Source organism: Sapajus apella, unplaced genomic scaffold, assembly GCF_009761245.1.
Source record: "Sapajus apella isolate SASKATOON/1434 unplaced genomic scaffold, GSC_monkey_1.0 scaffold136, whole genome shotgun sequence".
Classification (NCBI taxonomy): Eukaryota; Metazoa; Chordata; class Mammalia; order Primates; family Cebidae; genus Sapajus; species Sapajus apella.
This window is the reverse complement of record NW_022437076.1, coordinates 584,481-607,651: the sequence shown is the minus strand read 5'-3', so window position 1 is coordinate 607,651 and position 23,171 is coordinate 584,481. Positions and strand designations below refer to the sequence as shown.

General features: G+C 40.7%; 2 pseudogenes across 2 annotated transcripts; one reads left to right on the top strand and one right to left on the bottom strand.

Annotated features, from left to right (window-relative positions):
- Nucleotides 1-13,259: 13,259 nt before the first annotated feature.
- On the top strand, nucleotides 13,260-15,091 carry LOC116540152 (annotated as a pseudogene). Its single transcript, XR_004264324.1, has 2 exons — nucleotides 13,260-13,384; nucleotides 13,533-15,091. The product of XR_004264324.1 is annotated as a TBC1 domain family member 10B pseudogene (transcript).
- Nucleotides 15,092-18,656: 3,565 nt separating this feature from the next.
- On the bottom strand, nucleotides 18,657-23,011 carry LOC116540068 (annotated as a pseudogene). Its single transcript, XR_004264291.1, has 2 exons — nucleotides 19,841-23,011; nucleotides 18,657-19,522 (listed from the first exon to the last, which is right to left on the bottom strand). The product of XR_004264291.1 is annotated as a eukaryotic translation initiation factor 5B-like (transcript).
- Between the last annotated feature and the right edge of the window lie 160 nt (nucleotides 23,012-23,171).

Genomic DNA, 23,171 nt, shown 5'->3' with positions numbered 1-23,171 from the left:
ACTGTGCACACTCTTACTTAAAAACCACATGAACCCAAGAAACTGCCCCCTTCATTTACAAGTGAAGATGCAAGGTAATCACCACGTGGGGGCAGTGCAGTGACTCCAGAGGCCCCTTTACAGCCCCCCAGGCCCTGAGGCCACCACGGTACCTGTGGTTAACAGGCGCTGGGTTTTAGCAGCAATTCCTCCTTAGGTAAGAGGTCACGTGTGATGTCATCTTTAAAATCCAGAACAGTGACAGCAAATGCTAAGGAGGATGTACAACAAGAATACTTTGAGCCTGTAATCCCAGCACTTTGGGAGGCCGAGGCGGGTGGATCACGAGGTCAAGAGATCGAGACCATCCTGGTCAACATGGTGAAACCCCGTCTCTACTAAAACTACAAAAAATTAGCTGGGCATGGTGGCACGTGCCTGTAATGCCAGCTACTCAGGAGGCTGAGGTGGGTGAATCACTTGAACCTGGGAAGTGGAGGTTTTAGTGAGCAGAGATCATGCCATTGCACTGCAGCCTGGGTGACAAGGAAAACTCCAACTTCAAAAAAAAAAAAAAAAAAGGAAAGAAAGAAAGAAAAAAAAGAAATCATACAAAATAAAAATCGAGTCCCACAAATGATAGAATAAAGTGCAGAAAGAAACAAAAATATTGCTTAAAAATTCCTCAAAATCTTATATATGATGAAAACTAAAATTCCACAGAAGCAAAATGAAGAATGACATCAAATTTCTTCTCAGAAAAAAATAGAAATAAGAAGATACTGGGGCAACATTTTTTAAATACTGAAATTTTTTTAAAAATTACTTTTGAAAACTCTTTTAATCTAGAATTCTGTAGCCAGCAAAAATGTTTCAAAAACAAAGATAAGCTAAATACATTTTTCAAACACACAAAATTAGTGGAATTCATCACTAGTGCACCTGCACTACAAAAAATATTAGAGGAAGTACTAGACACAGAAAGAAAATTATTTCAGAAAGAAATATATATCTACACAATAGGATAAAAAAATTAGAAATGGCAATCACATAAGCAAATATAAACGATTTTCCTACAATTTAAATGTCTCCATAAATAAGTGGCACTGTAAATGAAAGTAATAGTGTTGTCATTTAGGATTTATAATATATGCAAAAGTAAAATGCATAATAATATCACAAACGTGAGAGGGGAGAAATGGAAATATACTTTTGTGAGATTCTGATACTACAAAGGAAGTGCATAGTATCAATGAAGGTAGGTTGCTTGAAACAAGCTAAAGATGTTTACTATAGACCTTAAGGCACCACTAAAATAACCAAAGTGTTATAATAAAATATACAACAGTAGATAGAAGTAGAATCATAAAAACATTCTATTATTTCAAACAAACAGAAGAAGGAAAGTGTAACAAAGACAAGATTGGACACATACAAAAAAATAGCAAGATGACAGATTAAGCCTAACCATATCAATAATCACATTAAAACTAACAAAAATAATTAAAACTCAGAGAATAAAGGCTGTACATTAAAGTAATACTAAACTATATCCTGTCAACAAAAAACTACCTCTAAATATGCAAATATATTTAAAGTAAACAGATAGAAAAACACATACTATCCTAATCCAAAGGAAGTCAGATGGGCTATACTAACTTCAGACAGAATATTTCAAAGCGAATAATATTAGAAATGAAAACATTTTATGTCATAAACTGTCAGTTCATTAATAAGACATAACAGTCCCAAATATTTACACAGAAAGAACTTCAAAATTTGCAAAGCAAAAATAAACAAATTCAAGGAAAATAAGAAAATCCACAATTAGTATCAGTAATTTCTATTTCCCCCTCTCAATAATTAATACAACAAAGATAGAGATAAATCAATAAAGATATAAAATATTTGAGCTACAATATCATACCTTGACCTAGCTGAAGTACATAGAACATTCCAACAACAGCACAGTATAGATCATTCTAGAAGTACATAATAACAAAACATATACCAAGATAGACCACATCCTGTGCCATAAAAGAAATCTCAGTTTGAAAATATTCAAGCTACACAAATTTGTTTTCTTACTATAAAAGGAATTAGAAATCTGTAGCAAAAAAAGACTTCTGGAAAATCTCCAAATATTTGGAAATAAATTATGGTACTTCTCAATAACTCACGGGTCAAAAAAAATCAAAAGAGAAATTAAAATGTATTTTGAACTAAATGAAAATAAAATCATAACATATCCAAATCTGTGGAATGCCAATAAAATATAGGAGAAATTTTAGAAGAATAAATACCTATATGAGAAGAAACTATAAGTCTCAAATCATTGACTTATATGATTCCACCGTAGTAGAAAAGAAAGACAAAATAAAACTCATGGTAGAGAAAATGAAATAAAGATCAGAAAGGAAATAAAAAATGGAATACAGAAAAGCAAAGAATATCAATAAAACCAAAAGATACTTACTTCCTAAGGAAGACGAATAGAATTAATAAAACTATAGCCAGATGAACGAGGAAATAAGGGGAAATGACAAAAAATATCTGCCAGTATCAGATATAAAGAGGTAACATCACTATACATTTTTGCAGGTATTAAACATGAAAAAGATATGTGACAAACAAATGTGCACCAATAATTCAGACATCTTAAATGGATAGATTCTTTGAAAGACATAAACTTCCAAGCTCACTTAAAAAAATAATTTGGAGATTCCTATATCTATTTCGAAGGTTTATTTTGTAGTTGAAGCTTTTTCCAAAAGAAAAACTTCGGGCCCAGATGGCTATACTGGTAAATTCTATCAAATGGGATTGTGATTCACCATATTAACAAACTAAAAAATAACAACTATTTGATCATCATAAGATATGCAGAAAAATGATTTAGAAACATTATTATTTAAATGCAACATTCATTCCTATTAAAACTATTGGCAACAAAGACTGGAAGAGAACTTCCTTAATGTGGTAAATGCTAAATAAAACAAATTCATCACTAAAACATACTTAATCATGAAATATTAAATGTTTCATCCCTCAAATTGTTACTGAAACATCAGGGGTTTGGTCTAGGTCCTGCAGCTCAGAATGCAGAAAGCCAATCACAGACAGTGAGTACAAGGAAGAAGGCTTTAATTGGGTGCTGCAGAGGAGGAGATGAGAGATCAGTCTCAAATCAGTCTCCCTGAAAACAAAAACTAGGGACTTATACAGCAGGGGGAAAAATGCAACAATGTGTAAGAAAGCAGGAACCAAGGAGGGGCCAGGAAGCAATCATGATGAATGAGAGGTCCGGCATCTCATTGTCTGGATGTGGTGATCTGTTAAGTTTCAGTTCTTTGACATGTTTTTTGAGAGAACTGAAGGTCATTTCCCATGGAAGGAACTCAGATAAAATAAAAGTTTCAAGCTTTAACCTGGGAGTCAATTTATATGATTATTTATAAAACACACACACACACACACACACACACACTAATAAAACTATCTTGGGTTGGTTTCAAAATCATGCTGAGGCAGGTATGTCCACATTCACAACTTCATTCAACTTTACGCTTGAGGTTTCAGTCAATGTAGTAAGATAAGAAAAATAAATAAAATACATTTATATTGCAAAGGAAAACATAAAACTGTCATTATTCACTGACACATGATTGTCTATGTTTTTAAAAAAGTAATGAAATATACAATTCTACAAAGTAATAAATGATTTAACAAGGTTCAGTGTACAAGATACAAAAATCAATTGTCTAGAAATACAAAGAACCTAGACCATCCTAAACAACCTGAAAAAAGAGAAAAGACAGGGGATGTAATCTCTGTCTTTGGGATGTAATCCCTAGCACTTTGGGAGGCTGAGGCGGGAGGATCACAAGGTCATGAGAGCAAGACCATTCTGGCTAACATAGTGAAACCCCATCTCTATTAAAAACACAAAAATTTAGCCAGGTGTGGTAGCACACGCCTGTAGTCCTGACCACTCAGGAGGCTGAGCAAGGAGAATCTCTTGAACCCAGGAGGCAGAGGTTGCAGTGAGCCAAGATCGTACCACTGCACTCCAACCTGGGTGACAGAGAGAAACTCTGTCTTGAAAATTTTAAAAATATATTAAAAAAAAAGACAGAGGAATCACAATATACAATTCAAAGAGGTTTAAAACTGCAGTAACCAAGACAGTGTGGTAGAAGATCATGTTGGAATAATTTTATATCCATACACAAGAAAGAAAAATTGGCCCATACTTTGCTTCATATAAAAATGAACTCAAAATTATTAATAGACCAAAACTATAAACCTAAAACTATAGAATATTTTAGAAAAAAAAATAGGTGAAAACTTTTGTGACCGTGGCTTAGACAAAGATTTCTTAAATATGATACCAAAACAACATCCATAAAAGAACTTGATAAATTCATTTTTAATCACATATACAACTGTCTGTTTTTCAAAGGATACTGTTACAGATGCTGTCAAGAGAATGAAATGACAAGCCATAGACTAAGAGAATACATTTTCAAAACACATATGTGAGAAAGAAGTTTATTCAGGAAATATAATGACAAAGGAGATTAAATAATAGTAATAGCAAAACAAAACCATATAATTTGTAGTTATTATATACTGAAGTAAATTTTTGCTGTGTTGTGTGTTATTTACTATAATACCTCCCCAGCTCTGTTTAAGGCAGAATAACTGCCTTCCTGCAAACTACTGAACCTTATCTATTCTTTCCACATTCTTAGCAAAGTTCCAAGGTGCCTAAAACTTACTGTTCTTCTTGCTGACCAGCGTCAAGGTCACAGAGCAGATAGAAACTGCACAATGTGTTTCTCAAAATGTTACTTTTTCAAATGTAATGTACATCACAAGACATGTTACAAGTTGATTAACTGTTCTTTGTTCTGGTTTCTGTAAATCTTGTTTCCTGCTGCATCATCCTAGGTGCGTAAAACATATCCCAGTTTCTTTGTCCTTTGCTCAGACTTAGGAAGTGATTCCATTAAGCAAGACCCTCCTGCAACCCCATCTGTAATCCAGATCTCTGATTTCCCACCTCAAAAAAGAACTCCCAAATCCAATACTAAAAAACAAATTACCGTTTGTTTAATGGGCAGATTTGAACAGATATTTCACCATAAAAGATGCATGTTTTGCAACCAAGCAAATGAAATGTCATTAGTCATAGGAAAAATCATATTAAAACCACAATCAGAGGGTCCTATGCACCTAATACTCAACGTACAAGCACCAACCATACCACATGTTGGAAGGGAGGTAAAGAAGATCAAACTCGGCTGGGCACGGTGGCTCACGCCTGTAATCCCAGCACTTTGGGAGGCCGAGGCGGGTGGATCACGAGGTCAAGAGATCGAGACCATCCTGGTCAACGTGGTGAAACCCCGTCTCTACTAAAACTACAAAAAATTAGCTGGGCATGGTGGCCCGTGCCTGTAATCCCAGCTACTCAGGAGGCTGAGGCAGGAGAATTGCCTGAACCCAGGAGGCGGAGGTTGCGGTGAGCCGAGATCGCGCCATTGCACTCCAGCCTTGGTAACAAGAGCGAAACTCCGTCTCAAAAAAAAAAAAAAAAAGAAGATCAAACGCTCCTGCTGGTAGAAACATGAACTAGTACAACCACTATCAGTAACTTTCTGTTGATTTATTAAAAGGTTAAATGTTTCACATTAAAAAAATTTTACATGTAAGTGAGATCTAATGTTTTTCTTTCTATATAAGAAATGGAAGTAGACAGAGATAGAGAACAAAATAGTGGTTACCAGAGGTAATTCGTGGGAGGCAGGGAGCCATGGGAGTGTGGGGAGTGGTGGGGGTGGGGACACGTAAATCAGAGGATACGAAGTAGAAGATATGTAGGATGAGTAAGTCTAGGGGTCTAAGGTAGGACATAAGAACTATAGGTAACAAAGTTGTACTCTGTCTGGAAGTCATGCTAAATGAGTAGATGTTAGCTGTTCCTGCCACACACACACAAACGTGAGACTACGTGAGATGATGGACATACTGCTTTGCTTCACTACAGTACCCTTTTTACTGACTAAATGTGCTCCATATGATGTATATCTTAAATATACACAATATAATTTATTTTTAAAAGAGCTGAATATGATCCCACTCTAAAGCATTTCCCCTGAGAGGTTAAAAAAAAAAAGCCATGGGTTTTTCCAAAGACTTTCACACAAATACTTGTAACAACATTTTGTAAATGCTAAAAATGTTAGAAGTTATCTAACTGTTCATCAAAATGTGCTCTATCACACAATGACACAAAGGAATGCAATATTAATACATGCAACCATAAATTAATCTCAAAAGTGGAAGAACCCAGACTTCATAACTTTACATAAATGAAATCATACACTATATAAAAAAGTATATAGTGTATGATTTTATTTATGTAAAATTCGAGAAGAGCAAAATTAATTCAAAATGAAAGAAAACCAGTGAATGGCTGCTTGGCCAGGGAAGTGGGAGAAAGGAGGGGTTACAGAGACCTACAAGGAAAGCTTTTGGGGATGTAGTTATGTTAGCAGTCACGATTATGGTGATTGATTCATAGGCGTGTACTTCTGTCAAAACTTTTTAAATTGTACATTTTAAATATATGCAGTTTCTTGCATATCAATCATACCTCAAAAAAACTCTAAAACCATTTTTAAAAAGCACTGGGAAATTTGCATTTGTTTGTTTGTAATAATCAAATTTTGAAGGCAAGGGTGATCACCAACCGATAGGAATTTAGTAGAGCAGCCACAAAAGGGAGCACTCTGAAGCTTTAAAAAATGATAAATATCTCCAGATTTCCATTTGTAACCATGTTAAAATAGGTCTATCAGATCACCATTGCCACCAGGAACAAACAGAAAACCTAGACTGAATATGTGTGGTTCATATATTACACATAGACACAGATGTTAATACATAGATGCTATCCATCTATCTCTATGTATCCATCTCTAGACAATGATGATCTGAAAAAACTTATTTTATAATGGTTACAAGTGAAAGTCTAGAGATGTTCATCATTTTTAAAGCTCCATGGTGCTCCTTTATTAGATCCTACCATACCTTTAAGAAAGGAAATTGTATTTTAATACCTGTACTACAGAGAAGACGTATTGCAAGCACAGATCTTAGATTTTCCACTTTGCATATGTGTAAACCCTGGGGTCACGGTAGGAGGAACAATGCCACACACACACACACACACACACACACACACACACAAACAGAAAATATGAGGTTGAGGAGACCTGACTAGATATAAAGACCTCAACTCATCATTGCTCTCAGGTCCTCACTAGGAAAGCACTGAAACTCCTAACTAAGCTGGCAAACATAGCACAGCCAAGTGTTAAATTTTGAACATTTTCAACTTTCTGTACTTCCATGGATAGATTACTGCTAAACCGTTGCATTTTCTTAACTGTCAGCATTGGCTGTTTTCATTCTTAACGACTTTCTTACAGCATATTTATGTCAAATTCAATCATTGCATAGAGAGAACTCATGGCAAGAAAAAAATCAACATTTCTTCATCTACCTCTGTTTTTATGCTAGGTCGCCATCTACTGGCCAATTTCTTTCTTCTTACTTTTAAAAATTTGGCAAATTCATAAGGAAGAAAAATTACTTTGGTTGAGTACATCAGCATCCATCCAGGAATCTGGCCAAACTGTTTTATCATTACATCTTTTGAAGTAAAGTCAGAAGAGTAAGATTCCTTAACAAGAAAAAGGCACTGATCTAGATTTGGCGAGGTGGGGAATGGGGGAGGGGTGTGGGGGAGGTGGTGGGGGGAGATGAGACATGACGGCGGGGGGGGGGGGGGGGCTCTCAGATGCAGGTGTGCCAAGAAGGTACGAGATTCATTCATTTTGTAAACAATGCAACAGATCAAGGGTCCAAAAAACGTCCATTTCTTTGACCCTCAAATCTTTTAAAGGGCCAGAGATGTGGGCAAACACGTACATGTTTGACTACAAATGGCTTGTTTATTGAACCTTTGCTGTCTACGGAGATACAGAGGCATATACAATATACCTCAATTATAATTTTATATTACAATGTCAAATTCTTGAGAATAATGTAGAAAAATATCTAGGATACAGTAGTAGGTAAAACAAATTAGGAAACTAAATGAGTTTTTAAATACGATGCCAATTAACGACAAAATACAGAAATTTAAAATAAATTGCAGAGAAAGAATGGCAAGCTATGAATCTGGTGTGGGCAATACTGTTTAATTTTAGTTTATTTATCTGACTTTTGATATTTCCAAAAGGATATATAATAAATATCTTTCACTTTCATAATAAGATAACTCACATATTTAATGTAAACCCATTTACATTTGAAACAGTGCAATGGGACGGGAAAAATGAAATCTCAAACTTTACTTCCACCTAGTGGATTTAGGAGGCATTGCAATCAGAAACCAAAGGCTTTGTTTAAAAGATAAAATATTTAAAATCATAACCAAAGGTAAGAGGAGAGATAAGAGGAGTGGAGAAAAGGGGAGAGGAGTGGAGGGGAGGGGAGAGTAGACTCGAGGTGGGCAGGGGAGGGGAAGGGAAGAAAAAAGGGTCACATGGGCAGCAGCTGTATAGAAACATGAAAAATCTTAAAGCAATATTTTAAGCAAAACGTCATTACTGGAATTTATACAGATTAAACAAGCTCTGTTTAAATAACAAGTCTTAATACATCTTCTTTCATCTGATACTGGATCACCTCTACTTGTTTCATCCACGACGCCCCTGTCAGCCCCCACTACCCAGCAACTGCTTCCGGCTGGCTGGTCCGGTCTGCCCAGGCCTAAACAACGATGTCCTCTGGCTCCATCCCGACCTGTCATTTTCTGCTGGGGTGCTTGGCCTTCCTCACATCTCCTTTAAATATCCTGCTGCCCGAATGAGTTTTCTTTTGAGAGTTCTCTGTGCCCTTAAAAAGATCAAATCTAGGCCAAGTGCGGTGGCCCACATCTGTAATCCCAGCACTTTGGGAGGCTAAAGTGGGCAGAACACAAGGTCAAGAGATCGAGACCATCCTGGCTAACAGGGTGAAACCCCGTCTCTACCAAAAACACAAAAATTAGCTGGCTGTGGTGGCACACACCTGTAGTCCCAGCTACTCAGGAGGCTGAGGCAGGAGAATCACTTGAACCCAGGAGACAGGGGTTGCAGCGAGCCAAGATTGCACCACTGCACTCTAGTTGGGCAACAGAACCAGACTATGAAGAAAAAAAAAATCAAATCTACATTCTAACATGAATCCTTTCAAGTTGTTCCCTTGTTTAAAAATCTTCAAATGGTTCTTGTCACTGGAACTAACATCTAAATTCCTTTAAGTGCTGTCAGTGGCATAGGATGACCTCAGCCTTGTCTCTGTTTGCAGATTCATCTCCGTTTACCCGCGATCCGCAGCACAGCAGGCTGTCTCCGGCTTCGGGGGCTTGCCATGCGCTGTGCACTTTACCTGGAATGCCTTCTGACTTGACCAACTTGCCAAACCGCTGTGCACAGGCACCTGATCCTTTGTGAAAATTAGTCACCTGGAGAAACGTAGATGTATGTATAGTGATGGAACCCTAAGACATGATCTTTCCAATGACTAGTAATAAGGGAAATTTTGTGTGAGTATCTGTAGGTAAAGATCTATATCCAGATATAAATGTATACTGACAGAACTAACTTTGGAATTAAAAGCTATGCTGCTGAGCGTGTACAAGGATACATATTTCTGGGAAGCTATTTGTTAATTTGTGCCAGATATGAGGTTAAAATCTGACAAAAAAAAGTGTTTTTTTTCTTTATGCCTGCAGGTTTTGCATGTGGCTTAGAAATTAAAGCCAGGGATAGAATTTGAGTTATGAGTAACTGACTGGGGAGAAAAATGGAGAAGTGTTCAGAGAGGAAGGATGAAAACCAGGAGCTCCAGAGTCCCGAGAACCAGAAGAGGGCTCCATTCAGGGAGAGGAAGTGGTGACCCATGACAACGCCAGGACCCGGGAGGCAGGGCTGAGAACTCTGCACTGGGCGGCTGGCGGCACGGAGAGAGGAACCTGGTGGAGAGGTCAATGCAGGAGCAGATTCGGCAGGACAGGAGAGTGACAGCTGAGAAAACCAAGGCAGCCACTGTGGGTCTCTCACTCAAGAAGCAGGGTGGAAGGAAACACAGTTCCCTTCGAGGCTGAAAGGACCGTCTGAAAGATCAGGGAGAGCAGCAGTCTCTGGCCCCTGACTCCACTCCTCAGTCAGGCTGGGATGTGCAGAACTCAATGCCCCCCAGCCCTGGCTTGCAGGTGTAGGGGCTGTGCCAAGGCCAGGAGTCACCATGAGTGGAGGCAACTCCAGAGTCCTGCAGCCCCAGCTGGGTGGGCCTCAGCCCTCTGCCCAGATCCAGGAACAGCCCATAACTTCCTTGAGATTAAAAAAAAAAAAAACAAAACCCTGAGGGACACACAGACTCTGAGAGCTACACTCACTGCCACCACCAAGGATAAACAGTGAAAAAAAAAACATAATAGACTTTTACCCCTCTAACCCAAAAATGTCTTCCTCCCTTAAGAGAATCCAATCTTCACTCCCTTCACCACTGAATAAAAGGATCGCAGACCGCCCCAAGAAGCTGCGCAGGATCTGCTTAAACCAGAGCTTACTTGAAATTCAAAAAGAAGCCAACGGGCTTAAAAAAACAACCAACCAAAGCACCCTATCCTGTTCCTTCTTACCTGAGCTACCTCCCTGTATTAGGCAACCACATACTTTGAAAATAATGACAGCCGGGTGTGGTGGCTCACACCTGTAATCACGGTACTTTGGGAGGCCAAGGTGAGTGGATGACGAGGTCAAGAGATGGAGACCAGCCTGACCAACTTGGTGAAACCCTGTCTGCACTAAAAATACAAAAATTAGCCTGGTGTGGTGGCGTGTGCCTGTGATCCCAGCTACTCGGGAGGCCGAGGCAGGAAAATCACTTGAACCAGGGAGTAGGCGGTTGCAGTGAGCCGAGATTGTGACACTGCACCCCAGCTTGGGTGACAGAGTGAGACTCTATCTCGAAAGGAAGGAAAGAAGAAAGGAAAGAAAGAAAAAAAGAAAGAAAGAAGGAAGGAAGGAAGGAAGGAAGGGAAGGAGGGAGGGAGGGAGGGAGGGAGGGAGGGAGGGAGGAAAGAATGGCATAGGAGGAAACAGAAGGAAAGCGCAACTCACATTGCTTTTTCTTTTCCTTGAGTATTTCTCACTCATTAGTCAGCCACAAGTAGTGAGTTGGTGGAATAGTGGAATGTGTGCATATCATGAAGTGAAATGAAAGCAATTGAATTTATTTTGTGGAGCATTTCCACCCTTCTGGTATGAATGAAATACATATGCATATGTGAGTTACAAAATGCAATTGCCAATTTTATATAAAGATGAACGGTAAAATTCATGCTAATAATTAGTAATTATAATTTGTTTTTACTTACTATGACATTAATAGCACATTTGGAAATACCATGATGTCAGGAAAAAGACTACAGAAAAAATGTAAAAACATTATATGTGAGTACCTTTAACAGCACTTTTATTCGTGTATTTTGTAAAAGGGTTCACATTTTCATTTTTTTCTGAATAAATTATGCATTCAGCTCTGTCCACAATCAGCTTCTTACCAAGGGCCACCAAGAGCCATACTAGGCTCCTTTATGGAAATGAACACAGAACATTACAGACAAATCCTAACTTGCTACATGAAATGTTGGTCACAAATCCCTGTCAGTTCTCTTGACTGTGAATGGAGCTCCACCATGGGTGACTTGAGAAACTCTCAGATTAAGGCCTGCATTAAAACAGTCTCACATGCAGCCTGCTCCTTGCCTACTTTATAGGGAGCTCCACCATTCCCACTTAGCTTCCAAAAGGTGAGGGCATCTTAAATGAGAGGCAACTCCAGGCCCAATTTTATCACTCAGCTGCAAAGATGGCAGGACACATTTAAGTACCCAAATGACAACACAGGAAAGAAGTTGTCCTTGATCATTTCTATTTATAATCTCTTTCCTCTGTCCACTAAAAATACCACCACCTGCAACATTATACATTCTTTTAAAATATTAATGTTATTTATTTTGGAACAGGTAATATATAAACATGATTTAAAAACACTGATTTTAGGCCGGGCGCGGTGGCTCAAGCCTGTAATCCCAGCACTTTGGGAGGCCGAGGCGGGTGGATCACGAGGTCAAGAGATTGAGACCATCCTGGTCAACATGGTGAAACCCCGTCTCTACTAAAAAACTACAAAAAATTAGCTGGGCATGGTGGCGCGTGCCTGTAATCCCAGCTACTCAGGAGGCTGAGGCAGGAGAATTGCCTGAACCCAGGAGGCGGAGGTTGCGGTGAGCCGAGATCACGCCATTGCACTCCAGCCTGGGTAACAAGAGCGAAACTCCGACTCAAAAAAAAAAAAAAACAAACAACAACAACAAAAAAAACACTGATTTTAGAGGACATTTTCTTTGACCACAGTAAGCTAGCAATCACTAATTAAAAAAAAAACCGAATAAGTTTCTTTATAATTGGAAATTAAGTAATACAATACTTCTATTTTGAATTCTCCCGAAAGCAGAACTGGAGCCAAGAACTTAGTATAGGTAGTCTATCTGGGAGGTGCTCTCTGGAAGAAGAGATGAGAAAATGGGAAAATCCAGACAAGGAAGCTGGGAAAGCCAGTGATGTAAACTATCTTTAAAAAAAAAATAGAAAGTTAATTTTTTTCAAATATTGCTAATTTATTCTTTTTGTTAGATTCACTAATTTTTAAGATTAAAAATGGCTTATATTCTTTACAAATTAAAACATTAGATCACAAATGAAAATATGCTCCAGGCATCTACAGGTTTCTCCTTTTCTTTATACTCCGCTAAAAACATTAAAAAAAAATTCTTTTAAAAATAAAAAATATAGTCTCATACCACCCTCTACTTCCTCTAGGTCTCTGGATCCCTGGTAAAACAGCTGGCAGCCTTTTCTGTTTCCTTAGCAACCATGTCATCATTCAGTTGGCCTGACAACACTTTGGTTTAAAAAAAAAAAAAAAACCACATATAGCAAATGTTTGGAATTTTCATTTCTGAGGATCCATCCTCTCCTAAGTGCTTTTGCATTTTACAAATTTTGCAATAAAAAAACCTACAGAGTCCTTATTAGCCAGCCACATGTCTTCTCTTCTGGTCTCTCTCAGAGAGTCTACGTCAGTGTCTGGTAATGGCACAGCCGATGGATCACATCGCTGCAGCTGCTTCAATTGTTCACAAGAGAGGCCAGCTCCCCTCATTCCTTCTCCTCCAATCTGTGGTTCCTGGGGCTGAAGCTGAAGACAAGGAAATTTTGTGAGGGCCCAGGCAACCTGCTCTTCATTTGCAGCCAGTGTTATGGTGCATGTGCTATAAACCAGCACACCCCCTGGCTTCAGCAGCCGAACTGCCACAGTGAAGCGTTTTCGCTGTAATGGCTGATATGATGCCATTTCCTTCAAAGACCGAGTACAGGCCATGTTTGGTCTCTGTCCCATTCCACTACAGGGTGCATCCATGGAGCAGCTCCGCTGCAGTGCATGCAGGAGGACTTCCTGGTGCATGAGGTGACCAATCTGCCGGTGACAGAAGCACTGATTGAGCGGGAGAATGCAGCCCATCTCAAGAAGTGGCGGGAAACACGGGGGGAGCTGCAATATTGGCCCTCACAGCGACTGCATGGCTCCAGGACCACCCATGAGGAGCGCAGGCGGCAACAGCCACCCCTGGGCCCCTCCTCCAGCCTCCTCAGCCTCCTCAGCCTCCCTGGCCTCAAGAGCCGAGGCTCCCGGGCAGCTGGAGGGCCCCCCTCTCCGCCGCCCCTCACCCTCCGGGCCAGCGCTGGGCCTGCCCCAGGGCCTGTGGTCACTGCTGAGGGACTGCATCCATCCCTTCCCTCACCCACTGGCAACAGCACCCCCTTGGGTTCCAGCAAGGAGACCCGGAAGCAGGAGAAGGAGCGGCAGAAACAGCAGAAAGAGCGAGAGAAGGAGAGGCAGAAGCAGGAGAAAGAGCGGGAGAAGCTGGAGAAGGAACGGGAGAAGCAGGAGAAGAAGGTTCAGGGCCGGAAGCCTTCATTGCCTGGAAAGGCAGATGGGACCCCAGGCCCCCACGATGGCGACGACAGGCCCTCAGCAGCTGAGGCCCGGCAGGACGCTTACTTCTGACCTCTGCCCTGGGGCTGGACTGCATGGCCCCCTCTTTCCCTCAGCCAAGAGCAGGCCTGGCCCGAGGTGCCACCCCTGGCCCCTGGGCAGGCTGTCCCTCACTGGGGAAAGAAGCTTGCTTCCCCGTCTCCTCACCAGCTGCTGATCCCTATACAAGCAGGGCAGATGGGCAGCTGCAAAGGACTCTGGAGCTTCTCACCTCCCATGAGACTCAGCTGGGGTCTCTGTCGCTCCTGCCCCAGTTCCCTCCAGGTCCCCTCCTAGGTGCTGTCCTGATTGGCCCGTTGTCATCCCAGGGGTGACTCCTGGTGATGGGAGTCAGCAGTTTCAGATTCTTACACTCCATGGCTCCCCTTAGGATGAGGTGGAGCTGGCTTCCTTTTCCCCATCTTCAGCCCTGCCTGTCTTCCCCACTTCCTGGCCAGGGCTCTCCTTCTGGACCTCTCTGTGTTGTAATTATGTACAGAGGATGGGGTTGGCCCTGGGTGGGGGAGTGGGGGTCTCGCTTTGTCTTCCGTCCTTTGGTTCTCCTTCCATAATGCTCCTGTACCCAGTTTATTCAAGGGGACATGCACTGGAATAGGAAACGTCCCCCATCTCCCTTCCTGCACCCTGCTGTGTGCTTCCTCCAAACCCACCTTACTGTGTTCTCAGGCCCTCCTGCTCTGTCTCATCAGGACCCTACCATTCACCTTGTTCCCTTCTACCCCTCCAGTTACTCCCTATCTGGGTAAGGGTCTTCCCTTGAGCTCCAGGGGGTGGAACCCAATGTTTACATTCTCTTCTGTCTCTGCCCCGACCCCATGCAGCGCTCTGAGCAATCAGAAAAGAACCTGTTGTACCTGGAAAAAAAAAATAGAAAGGAATCAGTCCCGGCTGGACAATGTGATGAAGAAACTTGCAAAAGTATCTCATATGACCAGTGATCGGCATCAGTGGAAGGGCCAGTGGGAAGAGGAAAGAGATGTCTGCACTCCTGGCTGTGGCTGGACAGCAGAAACCCCATGCCGTCTGTCCTGTTCTGAGGAGAACTCGCTGCTGCCTTGCCTTCCAGGACCTCATTTGCTGAGGAGGGACTCTGAGTCATCCAGAGAGACTCACGCACTCCACTAGTGTTTTGCTGTTGCTCATTCCATGTATTTGACAGCTCTTTTCTTCTGCTCAGACCCTTCCCCCTGCTCAGACAGTGCGCCACTGTCCCATCAAAAGAAACCTGTCAGGAATGCGAGCTTCTGGGTATGTTTCGTGTCCCATTGCTGTAGCATTTCTTAGCCCTTGAGAGCTGATGATTATCGAGGACAAAAGGCTCAGAAACAGTTCGCGACAGAAAATGCAATGTTTAATTTTTTCAGGGATAAATGCTAACATAAAATTACTTTTTCGGGTGCCTTTTTGGGTGTGTGTGGTAAGAATAACTAATGGAAAGTAATCACCCTGGAGTTTGGGGGCTGCTAACAACTTGTGGCTTTAATTGACAGGAGCAATTAAAAAGACCAAGTGGACTCTGTGTTGGCACAGCTTAGGGAGGGGTTGATGATGTCACCAGAGGTCAGAACCTGATCCTTTGACAACTTGATGTTGCCGTACCAGGGTTTCTTCCCCAGAGCTGCTGCTTGCATTGTGAGGTTGATTCCTACATATGTTGTTGCTAAACAGCTCAGTAACACACTTGAATGGATTTGGATGCCAGATCGTCCTCATCACGGTTCTTTCAGTCCTAGGGCACTCTACATTGGGGATTGGGGTTACGAGTGGTCAGTCCATTTATTACATTTATTCAGAAACTGTAATGACAAAAAAGGTTAGCTCTGGCCAACCTTCTCTTACCCTGTGGGTAATGGTGAGGATGTGTAGGTGAACTTGGTTCCTTTTTTTCCCTACGATGACAACTTGATTTTATCATCCAATCAAATAACTGAGCCAATCCAAGTTCGCATGATAGATGCTTTAATTGAGTCTAAATAGCTGGAACTGCTGAGACACTAAACTTTAAGCTTCTCATGACTTTTTAAATGCCTCAAATGTGCATATGTATATAGGATATTTTTATAACTTCCCTGATGAATAATCTGATATTAAAGTAGTATTTGGACCCAGAGCCAGAACTCAGTGGTGGAGGCTGCTGGTTTCTCCTCACACCTTCTTTTGTACTTGGAAAGAACAGTAACATCTGGATAGAGTTCTAGCTTTGACTTCTCATTTCCTTATCTTTTTGGGTGAGCACACTTTTTTTAAACCTTTTTGTTTTGTTTGCATTTCATGTGGTTTTATTTTGGGGTTTTGGTTTTTCACCCTTTTTTTGATTTGCAGTGATGTGCTTGCCCTGCTAACTTTTGAATTGCACTTTTTAATAAATATTTGTAACAATTTTTTGAAAAATGAAAAATTTTTTTTAATTTTTATTTTTAAAGATTAATCCATTGTTTAATTCATACTAGCGAATTTGAATGATTTTACACTTTGCTTCAAGCAAATTCAAATCCTAGAATAACAAATTTGAATTGAAAAAAATTAAATTATACCCATTCAATGCACTGTCATTCTTTTAATGATGTTTCAGAACAAAGAAAATGTCACAGAGTTACGTGCAGTTTTTATCTGGTATACGGCACAAGAAACAGTTACCAACAAAAAATATTTCTACAGTCCCAAAATAGCTTACTTACAAATATTTGCAAAATTTTTTCTTATGGTACTCATGTAGTTTTGTACTTGAATTGACAGTTTACAGAGATGAAAAATTAAAATTGAGGTTTTTTTAATTAGAAAGACAATAGTACATAATTTAGCCCTTAAAGGTATTCGGTAAAAAATGTGGAGATATTTTATTCCCAGGTAACTGTCACATACAGTCTTTATTCTCTACTTCTGCTTCATTCTGTGTCACTTTAGCATGCTTACCTCCTGGGTGCTCTCTGTACATTTTTTCCCCTCTGTATACATCTATGCCATGGCTTCTGGTGTCATTTCTTCTACTTCGCTCTTCTGTGGGACTTCGCTGTGGCCATTTTCTTAACTCCCTTTGCTTATAACTACCAGGACTTCTGCTCCGGCTTCTCCTGCTCCTTTCATCCCTGCCGTGGCTTCTGCCGCTCCCCTCATCTCTTTCAGAGCCTCTCTTCTCTGGGCTATGATTACAGCTTCTGGACTTTTTGTCAGAATCGGAATGGCTCCGTTTGCTGTTCTCCCTAGAACTCTCGTGTTTTAAGAACCTGGGCTTTTCCTTGGCTTTTTCCTTATGGTGACTGCTGGAAAGTTCTTCATGGAGTTTTCTCTTCTTAGACTTCTCTTCAGATTCACCGCTGTTCTTCCCTGAACACTTGCTTTTCTTTCTTTTCTTCCTTTCTATCAGCTGCTCCAGGTATCTATCCAAAGGATTACAAATCGTTCTACTATAAGGACACGTGCACACGAATGTTCACTGCAGCACTGTTTACAATATCAAACACCTGGAACCAACCCAAATGCCCATCGATGATAGACTGGACAGGGAAAATGTGGCACATATACACCATGGAATATTATGCAGCCATCAAAAACGATGAGTTCGTGTCCTTTGTAGGGACATGGATGAACCTGGAAACCATCGTTCTCAGCAAACTGACACAAGAACAGAAAATCAAACACCGCATATTCTCACTCATAGGTGGGTGTTGAACAATGAGAACACATGGACACAGGGAGGGGAGCACTACACACTGGGGTCTTTTGGGGGGAAATGGGGGAGGGATAGTGGGGGGTGGGGAGTTGGGGAGAGATAGCATGGGGAGAAATGCCAGATATAGGTGATGGGGAGGAAGACAGCAAATCACACTGCCATGTGTGTACCTATGCAACAATCTTGCATGTTCTTCACAGGTACCCCAAAACCTAAAATGCAATAAAAAAATAAAATAAAATAAATAAAAATCACATGTGACTTGGTCCTTTTTAACTTTTATTTTAGGTTCAGGGGCACATGTGAAGGTTTATCTTTGTTACTGCTCCCCATCCTCCCAGCCTCCCCCCTCAACTCCACCCCACTGTCATTTTCTTTGTGTTTGTAAGTTCTTACAAGTTAGCTCCCACTTGTGAGAACATGCTCTATTTTTTTTTAATGGTACTTTAGGTTCTGGGGTACTTGTGCAGATCATTCAGGATTGCTGCATAGGTACATACATGGCAATGTGGTTTGTTTGCCTCCATCCCCCGTCACCTATATCTGGCATTTCTCCCCATGTCATCCTTCTGGAACCTCCCCACTCCCCTGCTGTCCCTCTCCTGGTCCCCCACAACAGACCAGTGTGTGATGCTCTGCTCCCTGTGTCCATGTGTTCTCATTGTTCAACGCCCACCTATGAGTGAGAACATGAGATGTTTGATTTTCTGTTCCTGTGTCAGTTTGCTGAGAATGATGGTTTCCAGATTCATCCATGTTTTTTTTTAATCAAATACTGCAGTACTGATTTAATCAGTATAAAATTGAAAGAGCTTTAGATCCGTAATAAAAACCCAAATTTGGGGAAGGGCAAACTTTAAAACAGCAGGCAAGTAGAGAAGGGTTGGGGAAAGGAGGGGTGAGTGAACAGGCACATTGGAACTGTGGGGACATGTAACTGACCACTGTCAAACCAGTGTAAGTTTCTTGGTTTCTCACGGAAAACATCTTATACACCTATTTTTCTTCCTTCCATATTTAAGTCCATTAGTGTCCAGATAAATCTGTTCCATTTTTTGTCTTGTTTTGTTGGGATATTACAACACAGTATTGCATTTACTCCAGTTCCTGTTCCATGTGGAAAAATCAGATGATTTCAAATACTTTCTTCAGCTCCACAATAAGCTGCCAGTCACTCTTCTGCATTTCATCTCTGAACCAGTCTTTGAGTGCATCAATGGACTGCCGGCTGAGCTTACTGACAAGAATGTCTGTAGCTTCAAAATGTCTTCCAAACATTTTGGGCGACTCACCAGGGATAGGTTCTATTTTTACACAGACTTCTTGTCCTTTTCTTGCAACATCCACTTGTTTATGGTTTATTTCAATACTTGTTACTATTCTGATGTCAACAAAATTTTTGCTTGGGATGCACATGGGTGTCCCATTTCATCTGACCTGCTTCCACTGTCACCCCCATCACTATCAGATCTCGAGAATTAAAAATGTACTGAGGGAATATTTTCATCTTGCAGGGAAGTACTGCTCTGTGCTTAAATTCTTCTTGTTTCTGTTTCTTGTAGTCTTGTCTATATTTTGTAAAGGCATCAAATAAGTGATAAATAATTTCTGCACTAAAAATTCTAACTCCTGGCCGGGCGCAGTGGCTCACGCCTGTAATCCCAGCACTTTGGGAGGCCGAGGCGGGTGGATCACGAGGTCAAGAGATCGAGACCATCCTGGTCAACATGGTGAAACCCCGTCTCTACTAAAAATACAAAAAATCAGCTGGGCATGGTGGCGCGTGCCTGTAATCCCAGGTACTCTGGAGGCTGAGGCAGGAGAATTGCCTGAACCCAGGAGGCGGAGGTTGCGGTGAGCCGAGATCGCGCCATTGCACTCCAGCCTGGGTAACAAGAGCGAAACTCCGTCTCAAAAAAAAAAAAAAGAAAAAAAAAATTCTAACTCCTAAACTATTAGCCATTTCTTGTGCATCTCGTTCAATTCTCACATCGGAGGCCAAAATTACTGCATACTGAGGGTCATGTTCCAACATCACTGAAGCCTTCATAACATTTTTATGCACTGGGCCAATGTTAATTCCTGCTTAGGGCACTTCTGATGTTTTCAGAAATTCAAGTAGAGCTTCCAAAGAACCCAGTGTAGATGCATGGACATAGACTCCTTTTTCTTCTAACTTGATAGCATTTAGTGTCTGCTTTAATTCATGGATCAATTCATCTTTAAGAACAGGGATTTCATCTACTTTATAAGCCATGAAGAGGGGTAAACAAACCAAGGTTTTCTCCAGGTCTTTTCCAAGAATCTTTACCCCCTGAGCTGCTCCTACTTCTTTATGCTTTTCTTACTGGTTCTTCACTCATAATTCCTTCATAGGAGGAGGTAACAGGAGGCCTTGAATCTGAGTTACAACGGGCCCTTCTATGCCAGGAACAATGATTGTATCTCCTTCCTTCAAATGCCCATTGATCAAGATGACATCTATAGTGGTGCCCATTCCTGGGAGAGCTTTAACCTCCATCACTTGTGCTCTTAGCTCTTCACAGTGCGCAAGTCTCTTGCTCAACATGGTCTGAGTTAACTCCACAAGAAGGTAGATCAGACTTCCCATGCCATCACCAGTATGTGCAGAGGTAGGTAGCAAAGACGCAAAAGTGCAGGGATCTTTATTCTCATAAAACAAAGCAGCATTTAAATCCTGCTGTGCAAATTCTACAATAATAGCCTTCGCTCACTCCTCAAATTCATCTTTTGTATTTTTTTTCTGCTTCTTTAAAATAGCAGCCACATCAGAGTCGGGACTCTTTTTCCAATCACATAACTTATCAATCTTATTAAGTGCAACAATGAAGGGACATTTTTTAGATTTGAGAAGGTTGATGGACTCAATTGTCTGGGGCTCCAAACCATGCATAATATCAACAACTAAAATGGCAATGTCACAAAGAGAGCTTCCTCTATTTCTCAGATTACTGAAACATTCATGCCCAGGAGTATCAATAATCAGCATTCCTGGAATCCATACATTCTCTCTACCAAAATTTTTAATCATCTTAGTCTGTTCAATAGCTTCAAGAGGAACATTGGTGGCCCCAATTTGTTGTGTGATACCACCTGCTTCACCATCTTGTACATGTGTGTGACAGAGTTTATCCAGAATTTTTGTCTTCCCTGTGTCCACATGCCCAAGTACACAGAAAATGGGGGCTCTCCGCTTTGTGGTATTTACATTTTTACTAAGTTCAAGTCACCATTTCTCAATCCTCCGTTTTGCTTTGTCATAAGCCCTCTGTTCTTTAGTCCGATCATCATCAGTCATATTCAGAATCTGAGCTCATTTCTTTACTTGGCTTTTTATCTAATGTCTTCCCTGAATCCTTCTCATCTGACATCTTTTCATCTTCCTCATCACCTTCACTTTCTCCCTCCTCTTCTTCACTTTCTTCATCTTCTTCCTCCTCCTCTTCAGGGTTTTCCTTTACTTCTATATGAACTATATTTCCTTTTTCTGTCTCTTCATCACTGGCCATAGCTTCCCAATCATCCAATCCAGCATCCTCAGTGTCTTCTTCTTCTTCTGGTTCAACAGGAGGTGGTGTTTCTTCCTTTTCTGATACTCCTTGGTCCATAACTTCTACAGCAGCACATAATTCCATTGATTCAGACACTTCTTTACTTTCTAGCTGCTATGGTATTTTTTTCCTCTTTTTATCTTCATAAACTGGCCTCTTCCTTGGCAAAGAGTCTTTTGATGGCACTTCAACACCCTGAGCTTGTAGGAGTTTAAGGGTAGCTTCAGCTCTGGCTTCTCTCTGTGATTTAAAGTTTTCCTTCCTTTTTCAAGTGTTCTTTTCTTTTTGCTTTTTCCTTTCTCTTTTTTCTTGTTCCAGTCGTTCCTCTTCTTTACTCTTGGCTTCTAATTCTTCAAGCCGTTTTATACGTTCTTCCTCTTCTCTCTTCTGTCTTTCTTCTTCCTCTTTAAGCTTAGCCAGAGCTTCTTACATAGCTTTAACAGTGGCTTTGCCAGGTCCTTTTTTCTTCTTTCTCCTTTCTTTTTCTTGTTATCTTTCTTCTTTTTGTCACCTTCATTGTCATCTTCTGCAGCTGTGGGAGTCTCTGCTTTCTCTTCAGAGGCAGGGATTACTCCAGTATCAAGAGTCACTCTGGATTTTACAGTTTTTTCTTCAGATTTCCTCTGAGATTCCTTTTGTTTACTCTGATCCTTTTTACCTGTTTGTAATTCATCTTTTTCTTTCAGCTTACGCAGTTTTGCTTTTTCTTCATCTCGCTTTTTTCTCTCGCACTCCTTCTTTTCTGCTTTCTTTTGGGCCACTGTCTTAATTTTGAAGGAGTCATCAACATCTTCATTCCCACTTTCTATATTAGGATCTGACTTGTTTTTTTGATTTTTTTTCCTGTCCTTTTCTAGATTGCAAAAATTCATCTGATTCATCAAGACTTTCACCAGAAGAATTTACTCTTGAACGCTCTTTAATTTTGTTACTGTTATCCTCATCCTCTTCAGACCAATCCCACTTCTTGATTTTTGAGCTCTCCCTTTTTTAGGAAGTTTATTAAAATCATCATCATCATCACTCCCAGAGTACATTTCCACTTTTGGTTTTGCAGTCTTTTTAAATTTTGAATCTTTATCTTCCAAGTCTTCACTATCATTATCATCAAAACTCTGTTTTTTGCCCTTCTGTCCTTTCTTTTTTTTATCTTGTTTTGAGGTGAACTCCTCTTCATTGTTTTCTGTTGGCTTCACTGCAATAGTTTCTCTGTCAGCTTTGATGCCTTGAGCTTCCAAAGACAATTCTTCTAGTTCTTTCAGGATATCATCTTCATCAAAGTCCTGCTTTTTTTCTCTTTTTTCTTTTTCCCTTTTGACTTTTGAGGCTCTTGTTCTTTGGCAGCACCAGCTCCTTCCATTTCTGCAGCCAAGGCAACAAGATCAATGTCATCTTTGGCCCTGTCTTCGCTCTTGTTTTTCTGTTTCTTCCCCATTGCTTGTCAATTGGCACTCGGCCCCTCTATTCGGTCTCTCACAGACCCACTGTCTGCCAGCTCACTTTGGTCTCCACTCAGCTCCTTTCCCCAAGTGCTGCTGCCACTCCCACCTGGCTCTCCACAGACCCGCACACTGGAACAGGGCACATATGGTGTGAATTCTATTTTCTGAATATGTGAGTAAGTGAATATATAAAAGGGAGACTAAAACTCATGGAGGATAGAATGACAAAATTCAACATTTACAGCATAAAAGCAAAATTTTATT